The 27,134-nt window shown below is 39.2% G+C and overlaps 1 protein-coding gene and 1 long non-coding RNA gene across 2 annotated transcripts in view; both read left to right on the top strand.

The window, feature by feature from the left end:
* Window positions 1–8,546, top strand: part of LOC127639246 (uncharacterized) — a 153,624-nt gene extending 145,078 nt beyond the window's left edge. Inside the window, exon 3 of the long non-coding RNA XR_007969940.1 lies at window positions 7,216–8,546. This is a non-coding gene — a long non-coding RNA (uncharacterized LOC127639246). The remainder of the gene's footprint in view (window positions 1–7,215) is intronic.
* A 15,365-nt stretch (window positions 8,547–23,911) lies between these two features.
* The window catches only part of LOC127639240 (decorin-like), a 35,442-nt gene continuing 32,219 nt past the window's right edge, over window positions 23,912–27,134 (top strand). Inside the window, exon 1 of the mRNA XM_052121152.1 lies at window positions 23,912–24,187. The gene's annotated coding sequence lies outside the window, so the exon portion shown is untranslated. The remainder of the gene's footprint in view (window positions 24,188–27,134) is intronic.

The raw sequence follows: 27,134 nt of genomic DNA, 5'->3' as shown, positions 1-27,134 counted from the left end.
GGTTATGTTTAGAGGTTTGGGTAGGATTAAGGGATCTAAAATATTTATAAAACAGTAAAAATGTCAAAATAAATTTGTCATTGATTTGTGTATTCAAATATATTTGTAATTGATTTTTGAATATGTTTCTAAAGCTGTAAATATGTAAAAAAATGTTTACATTTTAGATGCTTTCAAAATGTCCATATTGTACATTTTAATGTCTATCCAAACGTACAAACATGTTTGTTTAAATTTCACAAATATTAATGTACAAATAGCTATGTCTAGGAATCAGATTAGGATGTCTAGACATTTGGAGCTGGGGTGGAGGTGGGTTTAAAAAAAAATCTCATAGCGCACTGATGAGAAACCAGCTTATCTGCAAAAGTGAACAATTGAAATGTTAGACAAAAAGAGATACGCAATTTGATTGGCTACCCGATTGCATGTCTGGAGACCAATCAGCTTACACCATGTGAGCTGATTGATATGTCACATGTGACCGAGCCAATTGGCTAACAGTAACAAGTTCAGCTTGTGCCAGATATAGATATAGAACTTTTGGTCATAAGCTTACAACATGGAAGGTCAAATAAGCGCTTTAACCAGTGTTTTTTTTTGTTTGGATTTAGGGCATAAACGATGTAGGCAAAAAATGATTGATAGATTTTTTTCCCATTACCCAAATTTGCATTGTATGTGAACACCTTTTTGATCTGATGGCTAGTTCAATGTGCTCATGTCTTGTGCGCATGTATGTGAAATGTTTTGACATCAAAAATGGAGAAAAAATGATAATTTCCAATGTAGACACAATTTTCTTTCCAATGAAAATGCACTTATTGTTGGCTCCTGTAAGATACATTTCTTGTGTTTTTCCTTAAGTCATTTAGGAAAACAGTGTCTGCTAAATGGCTAGATTGGAATCATAATAATAAGGTTTTCAATATATTAAAACAATATTACATGAAGCATGAGGTAAAAACTAAAATAGCGACTGTAACATGTAAAAAGCCACTGTTGTGCATTTCTAGTTTATGATCATCTACACGTCATCAATTGATCAGAGTAAAGTGTAACTAAGTAAAAATGAGAATCCTGTTTTGTGCTGCCATCAGGAACTCAACTTTCTGTCTACACCGTGGATAAAACGTGTGTAATGTTAATGTTTATATGTTTGTTAAAATGGATAGTTCCAAGTTACTCTAAATTCTGATTGGATGAGATGTGTCGGAAGTGGTCATAAAAAGAGAATAAACGCACAAATTTTACCAACTTTTTTGCTCTGTTAATGTTGTTGGCAAGCGTAACCAGTTAGGCTTTTGAACTGAATTATTTGGTGGAACAATTGTTTGCAAGAATACATTTAACTTTTAATTCAACCATTGCCATTTTTTATAATATTGCTATATGTTTTATTATAGCAATATGCCACTCGAAGGCATGTGTTACAGTGATTTTACCATGGTTATAGGGATTTAAGGGACTCTGCATCACATCATACCTAAGAACACCCATTACCCATGTGGATTATTGCTTTAATAAATCAGTTCATGTTTGAAGTGAGCTGATTTTATGAATGTCCACAGCAGGGAGGAAGTACTATAGAAGGGTCAGAACAAAGGTTTAATGCTGCTATGAGTGTATCAGTTTTGAGAGAGAGAATGATTAAACATAAACAAATTAATTAATTCTCTAAGAGTGAGAAAAAGAGTAGAGGGTCATATTATAAGACACTGTAATTACTGTAACTGTAGTGAGGTGGCGCTTGAGTCAGTGTAGAGTAAAGTGAGAGAGAGAGAGAGATAGAGAGAGAAAGAGAGAGAGAGAGAGAAAAGGGGAGGTGGCAACAGAGTGATACAGTCAAAGAGTTGAGGCCAGGACCATGGGAGCCAGACGGACCTCTATACACACACCTCCCTCACTGATTTATATAGAAACATATATCTGCATTAACACTTCTGTACTTGCATTTCCTATGTTTTTCCATCTGTCTTGTCTTGTCAGCTAATTTAACTCTTATCGAAATGGACACTTATGCAATCATAATACATTATATTTTTGTAGGCAAACCAGCTAATGGAAGTCTCTCTCTCTTTCTCTCTTTCTCTCTTACATCCTTACAGGGTCCACAAGAGGGCCACTGTGTTTACTTTTCAGGTTTTTTGATTGCAGATCACAAGCATAACACATGCAGCTTTGCTCCATTATTGCTTATTTACAAATGCATGCAAATATATACATATGCATGTAATTGAAGCGTAAAAACTGTGGAAAAATGTATATTGCAAAAAAAATCTATATTGCAGTTTTCTCTGCACTACTAAAATTCAAGCGGGCATACATGGTCAAGCCACGCCTTCCATCTTCTGCACAGCATGTGTGTTTGTGTAGGTGCTAGAGGAGTGTGTTCCTACAAGAGTTAGTGTATATGATGCTTGAAAAAAACTCTACGGGTTGTATATTGGTTCAGCTAAGGTTTTATATGTTCTTTGAAGTACTCTTGCCTATTATAGCTATAATAAGTTCCCTCCCAGAAACAAAAACACACACTTTGATGATTTTAAACTGTGTAATTAAAGATGGCTTTTTAAGATCTTTTGTTTAATAAACAATAGCTTGATTATGCCATGATAATTGCTTGATAATACCATGCTGTGCTCAAAATATACTGTATAAGTATACACTTAATGTTATATTGTCTATACTCAGATAAAGCCAGGACCAGTAGCATATTCTCCAGCAGAGGGAAGTTTACAAGACTAAGAGCCATAAACAATGCCCTGGCCTTTCCTTATAGGGTCAGAGAACAGGATCCACTGTTAAAGCTAAAAGGTCAAAGGTCAGTTCACTTTTTTACAGCCTGATTGTATCACTAAACGATGTGACTAAACATGAGGATTATGAGTCCCCTGAGCATACAGGTGTCTTTTTTAGGGAAACATTCAGTATTTATTAGAATTCCACATTCCTATTTCCAAAGCATTATTAGTCTGTGTATTTTTAAGGAATACAACCCTAAGGAAGACACAACTTGGAAAAATGGAATTGAAAAGCAAAGTTGGAAAAGAATATAAAACAATAGAACAGGGAAAGAAAGTCCATTATAGACTTACATTAATGGAAGGATCTGAGTCATATCTAGGGAGAAAAAAGTCATAGAGACTTGGGGGAGGGCTCTTTTTACTTTGGCCAGTAAGTAACCACCTAGCAACCATCCCGAACACCCCAGAAACATCTTAGCAAAGCCCTAGCAACCACTCAGAACACCTTATCATCCACATAGTAGCACCCTGGGCAACCACCCACAACCTAGAATCATGGTGGCAAGTTTGGCATGGGCAAGAACCACTGACATATTCTCCTGACAAATGTACAAGTCTTGTTATAAAACAGTCTTGTGCAATTCCTTTTTTTTCTTCACACATTACATTCTGTCTTGTTTTTTTCTTTTCCCTAACTGGATGAAACATATGGTGTAGGACACAATGTTTCCTCCTAAGCAGACGTTACCTAAGCTCTCCAAAGTCTCCTGGGCACGTCAAATATAATTAGGAGGGTGGCTTCATTAGCTGAGTGGTAAATGCAGGCGTGTGCTTGTGAAAACACTGCGTTGGTTTACCAATGCCACGAGCATGCTGGTATAGCGTTCATGACGTAGCTTTTCTTGCCTGGAGATGCTCAGTAATGTGAACTCCATCTGTGGCAGACCAGTTTGTAAACTTTACTGTGCTGTTCGGTTGTGAGGTTTACCACACAGCGCTTTCAGTGATTCATACCTCTCCTCACAACTTCTACATCCTGCTCAGTGTTACAGTCGATGACGTTAAAAGTCGATGAAATCAAAGAATTTGTAAACAAGGACTGATTAGCTGCAATGAGTTTACAGCTCCTTTTAATTGTGCATTTTGAAGTGTAATGCTACCTCTAATTAAGTTTTCAGTAGCTTCATGTGTGTCTGTTTGGGAAAGTACAAGTCTCTCAGAAGAAATCAGGATGTGTTCCAGGGGATAAATATGCTTTTAAGCATAATACTTTCCTGTATCCCACTGAGGCAGCCTGAGGGACTCTTAAGTGACTTTGTGTGTGTGTGTGTGTGTGTGTGTGTGTGTGTGTGTGTGTGTGTGTGTGTGTGTGTGTGTGTGTGTGTTGAGTCATCTTATGGGCTTTGATATATGATCTGGCATTTAAAGGTGATTTTGGCAGACTCGTCATTTTTCACCTGGCCTCCAGACACCTCTGTTTGATCTTTCTGTATCTCTTTTTTTTTCTTCTTTTTTCCTTATACTTTTTCCAACCAGCCCATCACAACAACAACTCATCAACCAATAGAATGAGTTTGGTGAGAGATTTTCTGTTTGTTTGACCAATGGCAGATGAGAGTGTTTTGGAAACTTATTACAAAATATACCATAGTACTACCATGATTTTTGGATCTAGTTAAATGGTAAAACCATTTGTTTTGTTTTGTTTGATTCTATTTTTATTTATTTATTTAATTTTTTGCTTTGCTCTTTGTTTTGTTTTAGTTTTGTTTAGTATTTAGTTGGCTTGTTTGTTTTGCTTGGCTTTGTTTTGTGTTTTACTTTATATTTGGTTGAATGAATGAACGAATGAATGAATGAATGAATAATAGGAGCTTATAGAACTTGGGTTGAGTCTGCTTGAGTTCCTCAATTATAGTAATACCATGTACTTGTATCATGGTAGTTCTGTAGTATTCGTTTAAGCACATGTAATTACCATGGTACAGTATGTGAATATGGTAATAATTTAGTACCATGGTAAATATCAAAGGGCTGTTGTAATATTATCTTATATACCATGGAACAGTACCACCATGCTACTATTTTGTGAGGGTTCCAGCATTCCTCCACATCAATGCCCTTTTTATGATGTTTTGATTTAAGCGATTGTGTTTTGTTTTTGTTGATTTGTTTTGTTTTGCTTTGTTGCTATCAAGAATAATTGTTCTTTGAATGAATGAATGAATGTTGTTGTGTTTGCTGTGTCTTGCCTTATTTTGTTATGGTTTGTTTTGTTGCCATCATAAACTTTCTTTGAATGAATGAATAATTGAATTAATTTATGAATTAATTAATGAAGGATGTAGAGGGGAGCTTAGATCTTGGGTCGGGTCTGCTTGAGCGCCTCCAGTGTATACAGAAAGCAACATCTGATTACCTTCATCACTTATTAGGATCATACAGAATACACATGAACTCATTAGGCTGAAGTTGTTCGGTTTATTGATTAGTTGCTTAATTTCTGTGTTCAAATTTTGAGCTGAACTGCATGTTAATTATTTGCTCTCTTCCTTCGTGCTGCTTTTTGTACACTGTAAATCTTATTACAAATGCCAAATTAATACTTACATTTACATTTACATTTATGCATTTGGCAGACGCTTTTATCCAAAGCGACTCACAGTGCACTTATTACAGGGACAATCCCCTGGTGCAACCTGGAGTTAAGTGCCTTGCTCAAGGACACAATGGTGGTGACTGTGGGGATCAAACCATCGACCTTCTGATTAACAGTTATGTGCTTTAGCCCACTACGCCACCGCCACTCCATAATTCTTAATTTGGCTGCATCCTGAACACCAGAACAGTCGCTCATGTCAGATGAAAAACTGAACAGAAACAGATGTGATGTGTGTCGGTATGAGATCAGCCTCAGGAAACAGAGCCAAGCGCAGAGGAAAGTAGAGCCAGGAGTGTGCTTAGGTAAGCAGGCAGAGGAGTCATTCTGTCAGAAAAAAGGGTACTGTCGGAGTCCATTTGTGATCACATAGAGTACAGCTTATGTGGTTGTACCCTCACTGGGTCAAAGTTACACCTTAAGGCACTAATATGTACCCTTTAAGGATAGATAAGGTACAAATACATTTCTGTCCATCATACGGTCTATGTATGTACCATTTCACCCAAAAGAGGTACAAAACACTGTGATAAAATTATTTTCCTGGTGGGGGATGAGGTGGTTCAAGGCTGCCAAACTCTTCAAGTGCATGAAATTCACTTCATTGTCCCATACATTGTCTCAACAATTCAGTAAATACGCAATTGAAAATCATCCAACACTGTGGCAGGGCAGAGGGCGGGGCCAGGCGTGATTCCTCACCCTGCCCCTAATTAGACTGATTAAGCCCGAGAAGGATAAAGGGGACCGGAGACGACAGTGCGGCAGAGAGAGAGACAAAGGCAGCTGCCCGACACCTGTGTGTGTTTGTCTTTTTGCTTATGTTTATTATTAAAATATTATTTATATTGTTAAGCCAGTTCTCACATCCTCCTTTCCATTGAACTGTGTTACAAAAACCAACATAAACTTAAATGATAAATTATATAAATTAAACATTATACAGTAAAATAATTCATGTTCTCTGGTCACATACAACAGGTGAAAAAAAAAATCCATATCTGATTTTAGTGTTTATATATAGAGCGTCAAGATGATTATTTTATTATAATTTTTTGCATATAAATCAAATTCTTTGTAATTTAATTTAAACAGGTTTAGAAACAATGCCATTTTATCCCATGTTTAATAAACGAGCTGTTTCTTTTAATACACTCTTTAAATTTTGGATCTTTTAGACATGTAATTTATTTAAAGGAAGTGCTCAAGCACTGTTAATACAAACCTTTTTAAACAAGATAAACTGAAGAGCTGCAAGTACAACAAGTAATTTCACAGTTTATTCAAATTCGTCCAATGGGATTGACTCACGCGTGTGCTTTGCGCGGGAAGTTTTGGATGTGTACGGACCGACACTCGAAACATGATGATGAATCTCTGACTGTCGACGGAGGATCACAGCCACAGTATTGTCACAATAAATCCAAGTATTATGACATTTATTGCCTGTAATCCTTGATCATGCTTATGTTTAATCTCTTGGATCGTCTGATTGTCGAGGAGGAGATGAGTAAGGAGAAAGTCATACAGTCTGAAGAAATTGAAAGAGCCTGTCACAGGTCAGGGTCATGGGTGGTTGTATTGCTGTATAACACATTAGCTATCCAGGACATTTATTTTAAGTCTTTATTTTTATATGAATAGTGATTTTAACAATATATATAGCTTATAATCATTGATGGCATTAATACACTTTATAACTGAAGAGTAACTAAAAATCTTTGAGTGGTTGCAAAGTTAAGTTCAGATGGGAAAAATTGTTTGTACATTTGAGATTGAACAAATATTTTCCTTTCCTTTTTTATTTAGCTTCATCGGGAGTTTGCTGTCATTGATGAGGATGCACCTTTGAGGGACATGCAAATATTTCGCATGTAATGTGTGGCAAGATGCAACCAGATACCTTGATTGTTAAAGACTGGATGCTTCAAACTTTTTCATGGTGGAGAAGAGAGATTGAAGATGGAATGACTGGTGGATAAAAACTCTCCAGTGTTAGTAACATTACAGATAATTTAGTCAATTATCAGATTACAATACATGTTTGATTTCAGTGTTGCACGTGGAACACTAGGTTAGACCTACATTGTAAAGGCCAGGGGAACATACAAATGAGAGGGGCACAGAAGTCACTTTGGCATTTTAATATTTTTATATTATATACATTGCAGCAAGTGAGAAGATGCTTGCAATAGATCTTCCAGGTATTTACTGTGGCATTTCTGCAGATTATATGAGTTGTAAATATTGTCAAACAAATGTTTTTGTTTTGTCAGAATGATGAACTTTTGACATAGCAAATTAAGTAAAGCTTAAGTAAACCATGCTTGTTGCATTAATTTGTTTTAATACTGTTCTACGTTATATTTTCCTCTTACAATGTGATGCCGGTACACCATATGAAAATTGCTTTTACCAGAATGGTTCAAGTCCTGATCAATTGGATGGTGTGCAGGGGAATAAGAATCAAAGAGGGGGTAATTGCAGCCTTCAGTGCATTCCTTCTTTTTTAACATGACTATTTTCACCCTACATGAAAAATATGCTCACTTCCTGCAATGTTCTATTGCAAAGATATGAGTCAAGACTCATTCAAAGACGTCCTGTGTTCCAGAAGAGACTATTACAAATTTAAATTGTCATTTTAAACTCACCCTCATGATGTTTCAAACCTGTATGACTTTCTTTTCTTATGTGGGGACAAAAAAGGATATATTTTAAATGAATATCACAGCCCACACTTTCAATGCGTTCAGTGGATAGAGGCTCAATTTAAAGCTTCGAGGACCCAAAAGATGTCATAAAGGTAGTGCATGTGATTGTGCATCTAATTTCCAGTCATCAGAAGGCATGCAATAATACATTTTTTGTGAGAAACAACCTGAAATGATAGAAGCTCCACGTGTTTGTTTTGTTGTTTTTTAAGCTTTAAAGTGAGGTACTGTTAACAGCCATTGTGTTGAAAAGATAGCCTGTGATGTTCATTAAAACCTGTCCTTTTATGTGCTCCTAAAATTTATTTTGGGGTGAGTATTAAAGGGTACTTAAGTTAATATGAAACATGTAGTAATATTTTTTAAAGCAAAATGGCCACAAAAAAAAAAAAAGTACCCTACTGTATTTGATGACAAATTGTGATTCTGAGATTTTTAATGTGTTTGTTCGGTGACATTGTGAACAAAAATGTGAAACATTTTAAATTATTGAATGTTTCATGTTATTAAATAAATGCATTTGAACATCAAGTTGGCAGTTTTTAAAATGCTTTATTGAGGACAAATTTGCCATTCATAAGGTACAAAGTGCTTGTCAGTGAGGCAGTACCCTTAAAAGGCCAAATTTGCACCTTTTTCAAGAGTACATTATAGTGCCATATCAATGTGGTCCAAGTTAGTTACCAAGGCTACATATTTGCATCTTAAAAGGTATTGGCTGTAATGGTACGAAAATATACCCACGTTTAAGGGTACACGAATGTTCCCTTGAGGGTACTGTCTGCTACAGTGTCAAGCCACTGTACCCCTAAAGGTAAAATGTTTGATATTTTTTTCTGACAGTGAACTGTATAGATGTTAGTTACACTGCCAGCATGATTATTTAAATGGATGAGTTGGGACACATATACACAGGCCTATCATCTTGCACAGATTGAAACTGATAAATTTGTGTTAGCAGCACATCCAAATGTACAGGCATTCAAAGTTTCCAGAATCAATGGACACATCTTGGTCTGAATGTTGTTGGATGGAGATATTGCTGAATGCTGGAATTATATTATGTGTGACATATGTGTTACAGATCTTTTCTGTTTCATGAAAGTAATCCAGTTTTGCAAACATTATGAAATCAGACTCTTTGGCAGCAGATTGCTTATTCTGAGCCTTTCAAACTGTTAAGAAAAATCAGTGGCCAGTTTTGAAGCAGTTGAATGTTTGTGAAACAGATGTGAAATAATTTTGCAGGTTTGTATTCCTTGTTAAATTAATTTTCACTTTCTTTCACAAACATAGTTTTTCTTGTGAACCTGGAAAGGTGTGCTATTACTTTTCTGGTGATTTGACCACGTGACCAGGCTTAAGTGTACCAACACTACACTTCGCGCTCCATTCAGTCCAATTCAAACTCATCTGAATGCGAGAGACTGGAAACGCAAGTTCATGCAAAGAAATTTTATATGATGCTACGTACCAAAGTTCAAGCTTGGTGAACTCTAAAACATGAATTCCTACTATGTGAGGACACATGACCAATAGAAGATCGAAATGTCACACCCTGGTGGGTGAGGCTTGGCTCAATACAAAGAAGACATATTTTAAAGCTGCATGTTTTATTGTTACAGGAAAGACAGTAGACAATATATTTTAAGATTTTTAATAAAATACTATTTGTCATTTGTTTTATTTACGTACACCAGACACCCTCCCATGTGACATCATATCCTGGTTCGTTGTGTTGTCTGGAAAAAAAAATGTACGTGCTCAAAGCCTAGTGTGACCATCCCTTTACAATTTTGAACTAACGGTCTATAAAATAGGTGGAAAAAATCCCATAGACTTACATTGAAGAAGAGACCCAAGCCATATCTATAGACCAGAATAAATAACGTCTTTTTAGAGGTTGGAGAGAGCAAGCCACAGGCACAGATCTATTTTACGAAAATGTTAAGTGTTCAGGAAAAATGGAAGTAAACTATAAAGCAAATAACCAAATGTCCAAAATAAACAGCCTGGGCGACCAGAATGCTGTCGTATTCTCTGCAGAATGATGATTGGAAATGCATTTGGCATGGCAGGAGAGCCACAAGAGAGGGTCCACCGTGACATCAGGAACTCATTCGTCTCAGACAGAATTTCATGCACCGAAGGTAGATTTATGGGTGACAGTAATGTCAAAGCAGCTACTTTTTAAAGCCTTGTGGCTTTGGCAATGCAATTTGCTGTTAAATTTATTGTTACTGTTATGAAAGGCTGAAGACACTTAAAAGCTTAGATGCTTGACTCTTGATGACAATCTTGAGAAAAGGTGTGGGCAAAACTATTGTCAGAAAAATCTACAGATGTAATACATTTTATCAGGTGTAGTAAAATGTGATTCTTTAAAAGCAAGTGATTCTTCATTGAAAACAGAGTCTGGACAAGTTTACATTTTTTGTTAGATTTACTAAAACTTGTTTTCAGTTTTTTTTTTCAGACTGGTTTTAAAGATAAATCAAAGAACATTTTGAGAGGTTTTTGCGTAAATTGCCATATTTTCTGAAAAAAGTCTTAGTACATCAGACAATATTACCTCTCAGTTAAATGTATTTCATAATTTAATTGTCGATGTAGTGACACTAGGTGTCCCTTTAGAAAAATGCCACAACAGCTGAAGCATGTTACATGAACTGCCAATGCAGGTGCAAGCAAGCTGCTTTGTGCGTAATAGCAGGTGCATCAGACTGCACGTAACCTCCCCAACACCCCAAAAGACGTAATTTAGTTCTCCATATTCCTGAAGGGGGAAGCAACGTAACTAGCATGGGAGCAGGCAGCGCCAGCCACAGCCTTTTCTCTCAATGTTTTCTCTCCACAGAGTATTAGATTCTGCTGGGGCCATCTATCGCTATTATTCGCATCAGGGAAGGTGTTCTTTTCCTTTCCTATTCTCTCAGGTGGAAAAGACCCTGCGAAGACCACATCCTGCCAAAAAGGGGAGGTCAACATGTGGCAGTACGACACATGGGCTCACCAGCCTCACATGGAAGAGGTGCGGTGGTATGTCCTACCCTTCTTTACCGTGGAAAATACATCACAGGTGGTTACCTATCCCAGTACAGGACTTAGTATTTGTAGTGGGTCTGGCTGTGAAATCCTCCACCAAATCGTGAGCTACGGGGCTAGGGAGGAAGGAGATCCAGGGTCCATGACTTCGTGAACTCGACTGGGTGTAAAAGCGCATGTTTTCGCCACAGGGGAGGAGAAAGGCGCTATACGCAAGCAATACTCTACCTGTTCATACCTGAAAGAACATGGGACAAAACCAGCTCAACCCTGAGAATGTAAAATCTTGCGAAGGTATTGGGTGTTGCCCAGCCCGCTGCTCTGCAAATAATGCAATTGGCCAGGAGCCATTGGCCAGTGCCCACGAGGATACCACACTCTTTGTAGAGTGTGCTCAAACCTGCAAGAGGGGTTGGCACGGCCTGGGTCTGGTAGGCCAATGCGATGACTTCTACGATCCAGTGGGCAAGCATTCCCTTTCCGCTGTCCACCAAAGCAGGCAAAGAGCTGCTCAGAGCGTCTAAAGCTCTATGTGCGATCCAAGTAAATACGCAAAGCACGCACCGGAAACAGCAATGATAAGGCTGGGTCTGCCTCCTCCTGGGGCAGCGTTTGCAGGCTCATCACCTGGTCCCTAAAAGGGGTTGTGGGAACCTTGGGCACATAGCCCAAGTCTGGGTCTCAGGATCACGTGAGAAACTTCCGGACCGAACTCCAGGCACTTTTCACTGACAGAGAATGTTTGCAGGTCCCTGACCCTCTTGATGGACGTGAGCACGGTCAGGAGGGTGGTCTTTAATGAGAAGGCCTTTAACTTGACTGACTCTAGGGGCTTGAAAGGAGTTCTCCGAAGGCCCAGCTGGACCACAGAGAGGTCCCATGAGTGAAAGAGGTTCAGCCTCCTGGTGCCTCTCAGGAACCTGATGATCAGGTCGTGCTTACCAAGGGACTTTCCTTCAACTGCGTCATGGTGCACTGCTATAGCAGCTACGTACAACTTCAGTTTGGAGGGGGACAGCCACCCCTGTGCAGGGTTACCTGTGTTTTGCCAAATCGACTCCAAATCAGCTGGACCTCCTGGGGGTGGGGTCTGCAGAGAGTGCAGACTCTCTGCCATGATAGCGCATCCACTGTGGCTTTGAGGCTGCCTGGGATGTTTGTGGCCCGCAGCAACCTCAGCTGCCACTGACTCCAGAGGAGGAGATGGCATACGAGTTGCGACATGCGAGGAGAATGTAAGCCGCCATGGCGATTTATAAACGCTACCGTCGCTGTGTTGTCAGACCGGACCAACATGTGCTTGCTTCTGCAATAGCCTCCACAGGGCGAGCAGTACACCCAGCAACTCTAGGCAGTTGATGTGCCAACACAGCCGTGGTCCTATCCTGGAACCAACGGCTGCATGCCCGTTGCACACGGTGCCCCAGCCCGACTTGTTGTCTGTGGTAACCACAACGCATCTGGACACTTGCTGTAGGAAACTACTACCCGTAGAAACACAAGGTTTGTCCAAGGGCTTAATAAGTGCTGTGGTGCCTTGCAAATCTCGGGATTGAGTCTGAAGCCAGTGTTGAAGCAGACCACCGCCGAGGATGCCATATGCCCCAGGAGCCTCTGAAAGTGTTTCTGTGGAACTGCTGTCCTCCACCTGAGAAATTGCTCGCAGTTCAGGACTGTCTGTGCACGCTCGCTTGTGAGGCGTGCAATCATCAACACCGAGTCTCACTCCTTGCCAAGAAAAGAGATGCTCTGAACCGGGAGAGCTTGCTCTTTTCCCAGTTGACCCGAAGCCTTAGAGGGCTGAGGTGCGTGAGCATCAGGTCCCTGTGTGCGCACAGCAACTCTTGAGAGTATGCTAGGATCAGCAAGTCATCAAGTTAGTTGAGTATGCAGATGCCCATTTCCCTTAATGGGACAAGAGCTGCAACCTTTGTGAAGACGCAAGGGGACAAGGACAGGCCGAAGTGGATGACCTTTAACTGATACGCCCGGTCATCGAAAGCAAACCGTAGGAAGGGTCTTTATCATGGTAAAACTGAGACATGAATGTACACATCCTTCAGGTCTACCGCCACAAACCAATCTTGCCAGACGCACACCAATATATGTTTCTGCATCATGAACGGAAGTCTGTGTAAAACCTGGTTCAGGACTTGCAGGTCCAAGATTGGCCACAACCCACCGCCTTTCTTTGGTACGATGAATTAAGGGCTTTAGAACCCTTTCCTCATCTCGGTTGGAGGGACAGGCTCTATAGCACCCTTGCATAAAAGGGTCGCGTTCTTGCCCTGCACCGAGGAGAAGTGGACGTCGCTGAACCGGGGCGGGTGCCTGGCGAATTGAATCGCATAGCCGAGTCGGATGGTCCTGGCCAGCCACCGCGACAGGTTGGAAAGTGCTAGCAATGCATCCAAGGTCCGGGCGAGGGGCACTAAGGGGACGTTCACATCTGACGTACCTGGGGGTGGGGCCTCGCGGCGGGGTGTGGTGGGGGGGTTGCTAGGCAATGTCATGTCAAGGAGCGTTGCTTTGACCCGAGACAGCTGCTCTGAGGGGGTCCTCAAAGTACTTACCTTGCTCCGTGTACCTGGCGTAGGGCGGATTAGCGACTGAGGAGGAGGGCCTCTTGGGCCATCCTCGAGACTCATCACAACCGGCTGGCCATAGGTGTGGTGCAGCCGGGCATGCGATGGTGGGGGGGCTGCGTTCGCGGGGCCCTGGCTGTGAATGCTCGGTGTCTGGTGGCACTTATTACAGGGACATTCCTGATTCAGCCACAGGTGACGCTCCTGGACCACCAAGGTGAACATCACCTGCCCGAGTGCTCGCGCCATGACCTTCCTCGCCTGGAGTGCGAGGTCAGTTGCGGAGGTCGGTTGTGGGTAGTCCTGCACATCGGGACTACCCACGTGCAGGACTACCCACATGCAGCTCTTTAAGTGCCTTGGCCTGGTGTACTTGTAGGAGGGCCATGGCATGCAGGGCGGAGGCGTCCTCGACGTCCGATATCGCCAGTCCAATCTCCGATGCAGCGATCGAGAACTCATCCTGATTGCGAGCCCCGAATGAGATGTTAAGCTAGCCATGAGGTGAGCTGGTCTCATCTCAAAACTCAATGGGGGCAAACAAGCATTCTGGGGAATGGGAGGCATGCGAGTATTTACCTGCCGAGACTGCGCCCATTGAACTCACTCATTGAACCCATGGGTAGAAGGCGCAGAGCGGGAGGAGGCTGAAGTTGCTTTCGCTCGGAAGAAGGAAAGCTACAATTGCAACGTTGCCATGGTCATGTCCTCGCAATGAGAACACGAACCATCCACGAACGCTGTCTGAGTGTGATCACACCCAGACACATGAGGCAGCGCCCGTGGCCGTCGGAGGTGGAGAGATAACGGCCGCATCCAGGAATCACACAAAGATGGATAGGCATCTTTAAAAAGACGCATCTTTTAAAAGACATACACTTCAATGTGCTACTCTAATGGAGGAAAATATACTCGTTTCAGAAATATATGCTCTTTTAGTAGTGCTGTCGAAGCGCCCAGGGGCATAATCTTCACTAATTGTGCAGAAGGAGAGAAAGCTGCTGGAATGCGGCGTATATCCAACCGCATATGCTTCTTTCAGAGGTGAATGGAACAGAAGTAGTATTCTACTCCTTGATACCCAAACACTAGGCTTCGAAGAAAAAATCGGAATGAGGGTAGGCATTCCTTCTCCTTTTATACCCGTATGTCCGGGGGAGTGGCATGCAAATTCCACACACCAATTCCCATTGGCTATTTCTCACAGATTTGAAGGTGTTTTGGGGCTCCCAAGAGCGACCCCTAGTTCACTACATCGACACAATGTTGAGTGAGTGACAGAAGGGGAACTGGCACCCATCTTTTTTCTTCTTAGTCTCAAACACACACAAAGACACACAACTAGACCAAAACAGGGGTATTGATGGCCAGGCTCCAAGGTCTGACATATACTGTGTAAAGGAAGTGTTTCGTCTGGCACTCAGTGTAACCAGGCATTCTGGGCGGCCATCACAGAGAAAGAACTGAAAGCTCCACACTGCTCCATTCAGCACAGCGTGGAAGAAAGATGGTTGACCTTCTATTCAGTCAAACTCTCTGACACTCATGTGGCTTTTTAACTCTGTGCTGGATGCACTTAAAAGCATAGGTGGAAAATTACTCCCATCATGTTGTTGGATATATTTTTCTGAATTAGTTAGACCCTTGAGTTCTTTGTTGCCTTTCATGTTGTTAGTTGTTAGGCTTTTGCTTGGCATAACGATGTCAGTTTATTTTATCTGAGCTTCAAAGCAGTTTGTTAGGTATGATAAGGCATATCTTTAAAATAACTATGAAGGGAAAAACAACAACAGAATACTGGCTCAAGATATTTGGTTACATTTGACCACTTATTCAAACCTTAGACAGAAGAGCTGAGCCAAAGCCTTGATAAAATCAATGGGATTGCTGAGCTCTGGGAACAATAAAACGATGGGAATGGTCATTCATGGCAGACAGAAAGAAAGAAAATGAGAGCGAAAAGGCAACATGAAAAGCTCATAATTTTTAAAACACAGTAATGGAAGAGTTATGTAGTTGCATCCAGTAAATATTTGCTAATACTTTCCAATAAAATGATGCATTTTCCTCTAGAGGATGTCCAGTTATTTATTTCAGCTTCTCAAACTTAGTCAGTCAGTCATTGTAAATCAGGCACTGCCATTATCAAAAGTGTATTGTGTATGGGAAACCAGCACCGTTCTACAGTCTTTTAATGCCCTTGAACAAAGCAATTAACTCTTGATTGCTTCTCATTCGAGTTAAAGGAATAATTCACCCAATAATGAAAATTCTCTCATCGTTTACACACCCATAGGCCATCCCAGATGTGTATGACTTTCTTTCTTCTACAGAACACAAATAAATATTTTCAGAAGAATATCTCAGCTCTGTTAAATACAATGCAAGTGAATCGTGGCCAGAACTTTGATGCTTCAAAAAGCACATAAAGGCAACATAAAAGTATTCCATACGACTCCAGTGGTATAATCAATGTCTTCAGAAATGATATAAGTGTGGGTGAAGAAAATATCAATATTTAAGTCATTTTTATGCTATAAATCTCCACTTTCACTAACACATTCTTCTTCTTTAGTTTTTTGGCGATTCACATTCTTCATGTATATCACCACTTACTGGTTGGTGCTGGTCTAAGGTGGAGATTTAAAGGTGTACATTTTAAAAGAGGACTGTTATGGATGATGTTTTCTTGTCATTCCGTTAAGCTCAACTGGTAGAGGATGGTAATGCCAAGGTTATGGGTTTGATATTTAGGGAACACAAAGTGATGCATTGGATACCTTGAATATAATTGTATGTTGCTTTGAATAACAGTGCAGCCAATTGCAGAAATGTACATGTCTTTTTGTTTTGATGTGTGTCTGAGTGTGGACTGTGTGCTGAATCTTTTTCCCCTCCACTGGCCCTTTCCTGACCAGCCAGACTCCAGATCTCCCCTGAATTCATACATTCCTCAGGAATTGCCTAATACATTTGCTGGGTGTGTACACAGTATTGTGGGCTAGAGTGAGTGTTTGTTGGGGGGATGCAAGTGTGTGGGTGTGCTTATGTGTTTGTTTCATTTGTGATTTGTGTATGTGTGTAAGATAGTGTTACACATTGAGATGAGTATATTGGGCGGAAACATCTGTTTCTACTGTTATCATTGACATTTTTTCCAGTGAAAAAACTACAGACATTTGGCTCTCTGGGGTATCTTAAAAACTTGCTGCAACAGAGAAACTATTCCTGCTTTTACAAAGTCAATGCATAGCTTAATCATACAGAGTCAGTCTCTTTGTGTGTGTATATATATATATATATATATATATACACACACATATATATATATATATATATATATATATATATATATATATATATATATATATATATATATATATATAAATATATAGATAGATAGATAGATAGATAGATAGATAGATAGATAGATAGATAGATAGATAGATAAAATATACTTGCTAGCTATTACAGAACAGTGATTTAGGTAAATTGTTGATATATTTTTTACTCTCAAATCTTTAGAAGCTCTTACTGATATTTTCAGACATTACATTTTCAGCAGTTTAGCTGAGGAACTTTCAGAAAGTCACTCTATTCATGTTGGAAAATTTCCTAAAGCATTTTTCTTCTGTTTTTGAACCTCAGAGTTCCAGCTCTTTGGCACATAGTTTGTATAATTGAACGTGTAACTGAACATGGAATCCTATGTTAATTCATGATCATTTAAGTAGATCCAGCTGAGCAAGTGATATCCCATCTGCATAGAGAATATAAGCTACATGTACTGTATGTCTTATATTGTGAACACTTGTATTACTGTATGAGTTTCAGTAAGGTCGATTAGAGAAGCCTGTTGATGGTGTTGACAAATCAGAACCATTTTAAAGTGATTAGAGTAGGCCACGAACTGGCCTCCTGTCACAATGGCAGTGACCAAGGCAATGGCTTAAACTCTACTAAAACTTCTTAAACATGGAAATAATACATATGTTGCTCCTCTACATATTATAAAAAACATGGTAATCACTGGCTACCAAGTTCAGTTGCAATTTTGCTTGATTTAAAAAAAGAAAGAAGAAAAAAAAAAGATATGTATTTCATTAGGATTTGAACCCAGATGCCCTTTCACACGTAATAATAATATTTTATTTTTTTTACATTTAAGTAAACAACGTTAAAGTATTATTTTTTTTTAGTAAGCATGTCTTATCTTGTAAGTGATCCAAGACTGCCAAGCAAAAAATTGTACCCTCAAAAAATATTTACACCACGCCCTTGGTTTTAGATGTTGCAGAATTCAAACAGACCTATTCTAAAGGTAAGCTAAATTAGATCCAACTGCAGACAATATCTGCATTTTAAATTCATAGTTTACTAAATTAATTTTACCTGTATAAGCCTACTGATCCAGGGAAATTACACATTCTTTTTGTAAACTTGATTTCTGTACAGATAGATGTTCACAATAACTGCTAATGCCTGTAGAACTAACAAAACGGTGATTAGCTCAATCTTAGAAAAATTCACTCTTAGATAGATAACACTCCCATAGAGACCCATAGAAGTTTTAGTCACATAATTATTCTTATATTTTTTTTATATTTGGATTTTTATTAGTTTTGAGGTTTGCGAAGGGTCCATGTCTGTGCTTTATGTACAGTATGTGATTATTGTTGGTTGTATGGGATCTCATTTAGTATTGTACAATTTCATTTAGATTATTTGGTGTCTATGGTTGCAGTCTCTGGATTTCTCTAGTTGTGGACAGTTTAATTTATTATCAGATTTGTATGGGGCTCTTTTTCGCAGAATTTTGCAGGGTTCTTTGGGGTTTTGGCAGGTCCAACACTATTTTTATGGCTCTGTTGGGCACTGGTAGTCTTGCGACTCAGTCGCCAGGAGTAAACGCTGTTTGGTGATGGATGCTATAAATCACATCAAACTCAGACTAAACCAGAGAAACTGACTCCAAACAATATCAAAATCTGTCCATAAGACGAAATTCAGTTCTCCATTCTGAACAATAATGAATTAGATTGTGTAATACCTGAGAATAAATATAGTGGTTAGCTGAATTAGTTCTTGGTTTAAACATCTGGCTAATCTGTTTTTTAAAAGTACCCTTAGATTGTCTTCCTGAAAATCACAAATACTTTGAGAAGATTATACACATCCTGGACAGTGTATAAATTGATTCACTGGTTGTAAAATCTACTTGTAAACTGTTCTGAACTTGGAACTTATTAATAAATGTATTGAATACTAAGCAAAATATTTTTGATATGGATATTAGTTCTGTATTAACCATACTAAAAGAAAGTGTATAGAAAGGAGGAAAGAGGAAAGAGAAAACATTACACACCCAGACACATTCCCAGAGCTGTGTTTTCCAAGGCCTTGATTTCAGAAATGAGGTTGTGTATGGTTCTCTTTGGTGAATGTGGTTGGGGATGTAGGGATTATATCAGAGTAGCTCTTGGCTGAAGCCTTCAGTCAGCTAACATCAGCTCAACATAAGAAAATAATCAGAAACAATAGACAAAACCATCCCAAGAAGTTCCAAATCTTGTTTTTTTCATCATAATATATATATATATATATATATATATATATATATATATATATATATATATATATATATATATATATATACTGTATATATACAGTACATACTGTATGTCTTGGATTATGGTAAACAGTGTGTTCTTGCTGCAGTTGTGACAATGTACTTTTACAGAAACACTCAGCAGAATGAAGTTGCAGTTTCCTGACATTTACACTGGTGAAAAAATAAAGGTATTGCGACACTAAACCAAGACTTTCCACTGAGTGCTTTTAGCTTGGCCAATGATGACGAAGTTTAATACTCATGTAAATATTAGTCACTTCTCCTAATCTATTGTACTTCTGTTTATGTTGCACCTATTTTACTTGTTTATGTTGGGTCTCTGACTCTGATTTTTCAGACTTTCTACTGTATATCCTTAACTTTTTCATTGTTTTTCTCTTTCTCTGCGTCTTTTTTCCTATATCCCAGCTGTTCTGCAGTCACAGAATCAGGAGAGGTTCAGGTTTCACTGTGCTACTCTGCCATAGTTTGGTCAACACTCTTCTCACAGGTTTTAATGATTCTAACAGACTCTGATCTCCCTTTTCATACATCACGTCTCATGTCTTGAAGCTGCCCTGCATATTGCCAGCTGCATTTAAGGCAGACAGAGCTGCTTTAGTTCTGCCACACTTGAACCAGTTATGAGATTGAATCCAGACTGCTTAAAGAAGTTGAGTCATCGATCCAGAGCCCACTTTGCATTGTGTAACTAACCACTGAAATGGTGTAGGATTTTCACTTAAATTTTATGCAATGATTCAAAGCCTTTTTCATGTCAGGATGTCAACAGTACATTTGAATGTGTGTACATGGTTTCAACGTGCCCTTTGACAGTTTATAATTTTAGATTCAACACAATGTGTTCTCTTTCCCTTCAGTTCTAATCCTCTGCATAATAACTTCATCTTGACTTTCAGAATAATGATTTCCACATTTAGGTTTACTGCTATGCAGGCTCACACAGCTAAATACAGCCGTTGACAGCAGCATGGACCTAGTGTCAACTATCCTTAAGCAAGCTTTATTAAGATCCGTCTCAGGTGATCCGATCACAAATGGCCAGGTGTGATAGAGCTCTGTTTACACCCGGAAGTAATATGCATCTCAAATGTCCTTTGATTTCGAAAAGAGGGTCTCTGATTTCATAACTGCATACAGTAGGCTAAATTTCTTTCTGTATATCAGTGCAGTACAAATTGAATTTTAATGTAACCATAAATATGACATTTCATGAAGAATCCTCAGTTAGTTTAGTAGAGTACCTGTCTTAACTGAGCCTCAGAAGCATGTGTTTACATGATCTGTGTCACTGTATGTTGATATCTGGCACTTTTGAAGAAATTAAAGAACTTAATACGTTTGATCAGACTGTAATTTTCTTTTAAAGTTGCACACAATTGGCAGTTATGTGCAAATTTAAGTTTAAAACTCTTGTTTTAGTGCAATGGATTATTGACAGGTGAGTAAACAATCCTTCACTACAAATTAAGTGTTATGTGCGTTTTCGACCACCTTTGAATTTAGGGGCAGTTTACACGACAACATTTTCAACTAAAAACTGAAACGTTTTTATGCCTTTGTGACTGTTCGTTTACACGACAGTGGCGTTTTGGGGCCTGAAAATGCAAACTTTTGAAAACGGGTTTCAAAGTGTACGTTTTTGAAAACGATGCCGTTATTGTCTCCATGTAAACATACAAACATACAAAAACACACATTTGTGAAAACGATGATATCATGCGCATGCGTATTACATGTTCAGTCAATAGGCATGTACTTCGAAAACTTTGTCCTTACCTCCAGGGCGTACAGACCAACATGAGATCACCAGTTGGTGTCCTTAAAAAGGTGCCGTGCTTTATAGTCCGGGTCACATGTAGTAATAAAGCAACCTCATCATCCATCCAGACAAAATTGCTCAATGCTTTTGCCATCTTCATTGTTTGTATTCACCGCTTTGTGGAAGTATGCTTATGTGCGCATGCACGTAGTGTCAGCCAACTACTGGCCTGGCATGCATAATACATCATTTTTAGTTGTTTTCACTGATCTGTGTGAACGGGGACCATTTTGACAACGTTGTCGTCTGTACGGGAAACTTTTCAAAAATGCAAAGGAAAAACGTTTCCATTTTTAGTACATCGTTGTCGTGTAAACGTACCCTTAGTTTTGGTTAGCCCTGTTTTGGTTAGCATCTGATGGATTTTCATAGCATACGTTAACAAGGTCAACGAAAAACCTAATAACATCTGCAACTTGTTTTAATCTCATTGGTCCTAATTGGTTAATCACGAAATTCTCAGCAACAGAATGGACTACACCGAAGGAGATGTTCCTTGGGACAAAGGAAAAGAGGATGTGAGTCACCATATGGAATATAAATGTTTAGTCATTTATTGTTTTTTGAGCTAAACTTCCCACCTGTGAAAATATGCATTCATTTAAGATCGCTGTCCTACTTATGGTGAATCAAATAACTAATCTGACTGATCTACAGGAAAGTGAGTAAGTGAAGGACAGCAAAGGAATGGAAAAGAGAAAGAAGGACATAATGGAGGGTGGGGGTCACACAATGGTTTTATGTAGACATTTGGCTGAGGTTTACTATGAGTTTTACTGTGGCTTCTATGATTCTGAGCTCAACCAAGGTAGCTGGCCGGAGGTGATGATGATCAGGTCATCTGCCTTCTGCACTGATCTAACGCCACATTTTTGTCTCAAACTTTCCACTAAGTGAGCACACAAGGTCTCCAATGCTCCACCTGTCCTTATAGCTAATACAAAGCTCTGAGGTTAGTGAGAACAGATTTCAAAAACCTTCCATTTATTCAATGTTGAAAGAATGTGGAAGAGTCTAAACTTGGGGTCAAGGTTAGCATCGGCAGTTAGCTCCTGCTGTTAAATACATTGTTCTGTGGGCAAAAACTTTTTTTTTCAGTAGTAGAATGCAACATGTAAATCTCAAATATTTATTTATATTATAATAAATAGTTCCCCTGCTGAAAAGACTAGCTCTTACCAGTATGAATTTTAATGCTGGTCTAGTTAGTGTTGGACAAGCTCTAACCTGTGGTTTACCAGTTAAGCCCAGCTGGTGGTGCTTGTCGACTAAATAAATCTTGCTGGTTAAGCTAGTTAAAAAGCCTGGTGGTGACACAGGGACACCAGCATTTGGCAATGTTGTACATATTCTTGTGGTGCCATCAGCAATTCAGTAAGTTTTCTGCCCCTCCAGAGTGATTAGTCATTTATAGCTCAAAAATGTACAGTAGTCAAAAAAACTTGTATCCCCTTGAGCGAAGATAGCATCATGCAGGCTCCATGCGTCAGCTGAGCAACTGCCATTGAGGTGAATGGCACACATAGCTCTCTCCAGGTTTTATAGACTTGGTCCAGATGTCCAGGGAGATCCAAATGTGTAGCTTATTTTCTCCTGTCTCTTCAACATGTGCCAAAAATACCCAAAAGTTCAAAGATGTAATGTAATTTAGGAATTATACACCCTCCTGAAATTGACCACATTCTGCCGAATTACTGAAATGTGGCATCACCCATCACACACCTTTGCATCATTCTAAAAGTGTTTACCTTTTCCTGTGGTACTACTGATAATGCGTAGCAAGAGCTGCTTCAGAGATTCGGGTTCTGGTCGCATGGAAACCAGTAAAGAAATTGCATTCACATAATCAATGATGATCGTGATTCAGAGGTTGTATTTTCCAATGTAATATTTTTACTCCAATGATGGTTATGTTTAGGGTTGGGGTTTAGGCTAGGGCACATGATTAAAAAAGAAATGCATTCCTTTTCACTGTATTACATCATTTACAGTTAAAAAAATACAACCTGCTTTTTGCACCACTCTGTGGACATTTTACCTGGAAACTGCAGCTCACAGAAGCCCATAAGTTCAACAACATTTCCAGCTTCAGCCAATAGGGAAATAAATTTGAATTTTGGTAGGCACTGGCCAATTTCATTTGAAGAACTTTCAACCTACTGTTACCAGTCTTTCAATCAGAACAGAAACAAAAGTCAAAAAGTAAAAAGAGATACATAAAGGAAAAAGAGAAGAAAAACTGTCTTGATTTCAGCAACTTGCTCAACGTGAGCCAACTCCTCCCTCCCATTCTGAGTCCCCCCATTTGCACATTCAATTGCTTGCCATGCCTGTTACTCAGTACAAACAAACAAGCCTAATACGGATTGGGAAGCGCGCTCATGTGTGTGTGTGGTTGGGGTTATGGGTCACTGTCTCAAAAGAAACAAAAGTGTGGTCGGTAGAAAGGAGGGAATGTTTCCACCATGCAAAAAAACAGCTTGAAGTCCACCAAAAAAGAGCAAAGAAAAAACATTTATGTGAGAGGGAGGGAAATGTTTTTATTGTATACAGGGTTCCCTATCTTAACCAGATGACACAGTATGGGAAACAGCCAATGCAGTCACTGCCTGTAGTCCCAGCCTTTCGTCTCTCCCTTTAACTTTCTCTTGCTGTTTTCTCTCTCGCTCTCCATTTCTTATTCCAAACTGCTTTTGGAACACTCCATGCTGGGGGAAGTTCTTCTCCAATTGTCTCATTTGAAAGGGACAAAGAAATCAACCCCTCCCTTTTCTCCTTGCCTCCCTCCCCTTCATCCTTCCTCTCTCTCTCCCTCTCAATCTCTCTCCATCCCCTCCCCCCTGACAGAGCACACCTGCCTGATCTTGGCTGCCTGCTTCCACTCTGCGATCAGACTTCGGCCTGCCGTGCTGCACATCAGCTCCAGCCTCCTCTGGATTTCTGGGTGTTTTAGCCTGCAGCTCTACACTTCCCGTACGTGCAGGTAAGATCCGATTCATGTGCACTCTCTGAAAGCTTTTCTAGTTACCCTTCTATGAGGGGATTTTGATCTGTGAAGGTCTATGAATGATGACATGTGGTTATTACCCTTCAGAAAAGTCACCAAAAAGTGGTTTGGTGTTTTTTTTGCATTGTTTAATTGTCAGATTGAAGTGGGTTGTTTTAAGTGAAGCTTTCAAAGTATTTTGGACTACTCATCAAAAATTAATTACTTCAAGACAAAAAAGTAGTTCTGACCCTGTCAAAATTGAGTATATCTACTGTACAGTAAATGCATTAACATAGGCTTATTTCAAAGCTTCTTGCATTTGCATACCTTGATAATAGCAGTGGTGGGTGGGTATGTTGACTCGGATGGTTTGGTTATTAGATGCGTATGCATGGATTTCATTATGATGAGAAAATATTGATTAAATGTGTTTTATGGCAAAAAGAACAATGTGTGTTTGTGACTACAGTATGTGAGTGTACATTGCATTAATGTTTGGATCATAAATGCCTTCCGTGCTTTTCTCCTTTTGGTTGAGAGGAGAGTACAGCTGGGATTTTCTGTGATGGACGAATTGTTGTTTTTGTGTTGTGAAAAAGCCATTTACTTTGCAAGTGCCCTTATTCTCTCTGCTCTGCTCTGACTTCTATCCCTGTTTTCCTTTCTTTTGTATACCACTTGCCATTAGAAAAAAAAGAAAATTGTGAATGTAAGGCCTAAAAAAAGCATAGAGGGTTTGATTACACCAGTCTTCTCTGATTGATCTGTCTGAAGTACAGCAGTAGAAGGGGAGTTTGGTCTGGAAAAATTTTGTTGGAGAGGTTTTGCACAGACGGTCTGCTTGCCTCCACTCATTGAAGTTATATCCTATACTTTTTAACCATGGCATGGAAGCCAAATCGCCTTGAGCCACATCAGTTAAAGGATGAATGTGTACTTCTTTGAAGTGGAAAGAGAGAAAGAGAGAGTGAGAGCATGGGATGAGTGTCTCATTAATCCTTTAATGATATAGCTTCCTTCCAATCACAGGCAGGTCTGACAAGGCACTTCCTGGTAATCCCACCACAAATTCCCAGCTAACTCAAAACATTCAGTGGAGAGGGAGAGTAGGAGAGAGAGGGAGAGAGAGAGAGGGATTAAGTCGTAAATGAGAGACATATTCCTTGGCCATTTCACTTCCCCACAAGTAGAGTGAATTCAGGTAAATTGGGCCACTTTACATTGGAATGCCTGTCAAAAAGTGACCCAATTTAACTGAACTCATTATATTCCGATCATTTTTTATCATATGAGGGAACACAACTATGAAGCACAGAATGGCACAATTATATTTCCCTTTTGTACATGGGTAGTTAGTGTATAATGTTTCCAGGACTTTTTTATAATGAAAAGTGCAGTTTTTCAACATTTGAACACACTTTTGCCTTAATTGGTCCTTACTAAGTTTGAATAGGTTCCCACTGAAAAGGTCCCCACATATCTTGGGATCAGGATGTCATAGAGACTTGGGGATGGTGTCTTTTGACTTGGGCAAATAAGCTACTTTCTTGCAACCAATTAACCCTAGCAACGCCCAAGTAAGGATTCCAGGATTGTTTTAGTTTGACAAAACTCACCAAATTCAAGCAGGCTTCATTAGGGTTAAGCGGTATCAAGATGCTCGTTACCAACTTTATCAATTCAGAGTTGGATCCCGAGGTTATGATTTGTTCATGTGCACATTCACATGAATGAAGCGAACAGCCAATCGTATGTAAGACAGCGCAAGTCACATCTTGCGAGAGAATCAGCGAGATTTACTTCTCCACTGAAGATGTTTATGAAAATTATTATAAATATTAAGTTATAAGTAACTAATGTTTAAACACAGTTAGAACAGCACAAGAGGACGATAAAAAATATGATCAATCAAAACACATTTACTCAACATAATAATGAACAATCACTGTCAAATCATGAATAATTACAATACATTCACACAGCACAGAGGATCACTTGTAAATGATAAGGAATTTACACAGCAAGAAGAAACATTGCTGTTGCTGCTAGAGCACGAAAAAAATCCTAATGTGATGAAAATATTAAAATAGATAATATATTGATGTGAAAGTAACTTGACATAGGTCCACAAAAAGAACATTCAGGCTTGTAATTTTAAAAATTGAATATCTTGATTTGAAATTAAATAAATTTAAATTAAATGCTTTAGTATTAATGTAAATTTCTAACTTAATATAATTGAATACTATTAGACATACATATTAGAAAATAAAAATGCGAGCAATTAGAAAATGAGTAGATGGTATGCACTAATAAAGACTTATTTGTTCTTATTTTGTTCTTTAAAGACATATTTGGTGTGCTAGTGTGCTTTTATTGAACTTCAAGTGAAATGCTGTATGTTCATGGCATCTCTGCCAGCAAATCCTAATAAGAAGGGGGTTTGGATGGCATTCACACTTTTCTGAAATATAAGTTTTTTTTTTATCTTGAAGTCATTCGATCGTTATTGATCTTGTATTTATATCTTACTTGAAATTATATAATTATTTTAGGTTTATTTATTTATACATATTTTATGGCCAGTGTGGGAAAATGATTGCGAAAAAATTTAAATGTCTTATTTTATTATACATTTTTTTATCTCCTTTTCTCCCCAAATTGGAATGCCCAATTCCCACTACTTAGTAGGTCCTTATGGAGACACGGTTACTCACCTCAATCTGGGTGGCGGAGGACAAGTCTCAGTTGCCTTCTGAGACCATCAATCTGCGCATCTTATCACCTGGCTCGCTGTGCTCCACTGCGGAAACTCACAGCATGTGTAGGATCATGCTACTCTCCACGATCCACGCGCAACTTACCACATTCCCCATTGAGAGTTAGAACCCCTAATTGCTACCATGAGGAGGTTACCCCATGTGACTCTACCCTCCCTAGC

This window comes from Xyrauchen texanus, chromosome 47 (assembly GCF_025860055.1).
Source record: "Xyrauchen texanus isolate HMW12.3.18 chromosome 47, RBS_HiC_50CHRs, whole genome shotgun sequence".
Classification (NCBI taxonomy): domain Eukaryota; kingdom Metazoa; phylum Chordata; class Actinopteri; order Cypriniformes; family Catostomidae; genus Xyrauchen; species Xyrauchen texanus.
Note: the sequence above shows the minus strand (reverse complement) of the source record. Positions and strands in the feature narration are given on the sequence as shown.